Source organism: Lupinus angustifolius, chromosome LG12 (genome assembly GCF_001865875.1).
Source record: "Lupinus angustifolius cultivar Tanjil chromosome LG12, LupAngTanjil_v1.0, whole genome shotgun sequence".
Taxonomy (NCBI): Eukaryota; Viridiplantae; Streptophyta; class Magnoliopsida; order Fabales; family Fabaceae; genus Lupinus; species Lupinus angustifolius.
Window position 1 is genome coordinate 9693434 of NC_032020.1, and position 1397 is coordinate 9694830.

Sequence of the window (1397 nt, forward strand, 5' to 3'; positions counted from 1 at the left end):
CATGTGAGCAGCATGCTCATGAAAGACCTTGGGTGTGATAGCTTTTGTGAGAGGATCCGCAATCATGGAGTTAGTGCCTAAGTGTTCTATGGAAAGCTGTCCATTTTGTACCTTCTCCTTAACAACTAGGAACTTAATGTCGATGTGTTTCGACTTTGCCGAACTCCTATTGTTGTTGGAGAACAACACGGCTATTTTATTGTCACAATATAACTTTAGTGGTCTTTCAATTCTTTCCACAATTTGCAGCCCAGTGACAAAATTTCTCAGTCATGATGACTGAAGTGATGCCTCATAATATGCTATATGTTCAGCTGCCATGGTGGATGATGCAACAACATTTTGCTTGGAAGAACACCAAGAAACTGCACCACCAACCAACAGATAAACATAGCCCGAAGTAGATCGTCTACTATCTTGGCATCCCGCAAAATCGGAGTCAGAATACCCAATGATATCTAATTGTTCTAATCTCCTATATGTGATCATATAGTCTTTTGTTCCCTTTAAGTACCTCATGACCCTTTTGGCTGCTTTCCAATGGTCCATTCCTGGATTACTCATATATCTGCCTAAAACCCCAACTATGAACGCTATATCTGGACGCGTACATACTTGAGCATACATAAGACTCCCTAAACTGATGCATAAGGGATCTTTTGCATTTCCTGAATTTCCAGATTTCCTTTAGGGCACTGATTGAGACTAAATTTGTCTCCCTTAGCAACTGGAGTATCCATTACTTTACAGTCCTGCATGCCATACCTTTTGAGCACCTTTTCTATATAGCTCTTTTGTGATAATCCAAGAATACCCCGAGATCTGTCTCGGTGTATCTGGATTCCTAATACAAATGAAGCTTCACCAAGATCCTTCATTTCAAAATTACCGGATAGAAATGTCTTGGTTTCTAACAAGGTACCCACATCATTAGTGGCAAGCAGTATGTCATCCACATACAAGAGCAAGAAAATATACTTGCTCCCACTGAACTTGTGATACACACAATCTTCAACTGAATTCATCTCAAAACCAAAAGAGAGAATCACCTCATGAAATTTGTGGTACCATTGACGAGACGCCTGTTTTAGCCCATAGATGGATTTTGTCAATTTGCAAACCATATTCTTTCGGTCTCCCGTTACAAAGTGTTCTGGTTGCACCATATAAATCTTTTCATTAATGTTTCCATTTAGAAAAGCTGTTCACTGAACTTGTGACACACACAATCCTCGACTGAATTCATCTCAATACCAAAAGAGAGAATTACCTCATGAAATTTGTGGTACCACTGACGAGACGCTTATTTTAGCCCATAAATGGATATTGTCAATTTGCAAACCATATTCTTTCGGTCTCCCGTTACAAAGTGTTCTGGTTGCACCATATAAATCTTT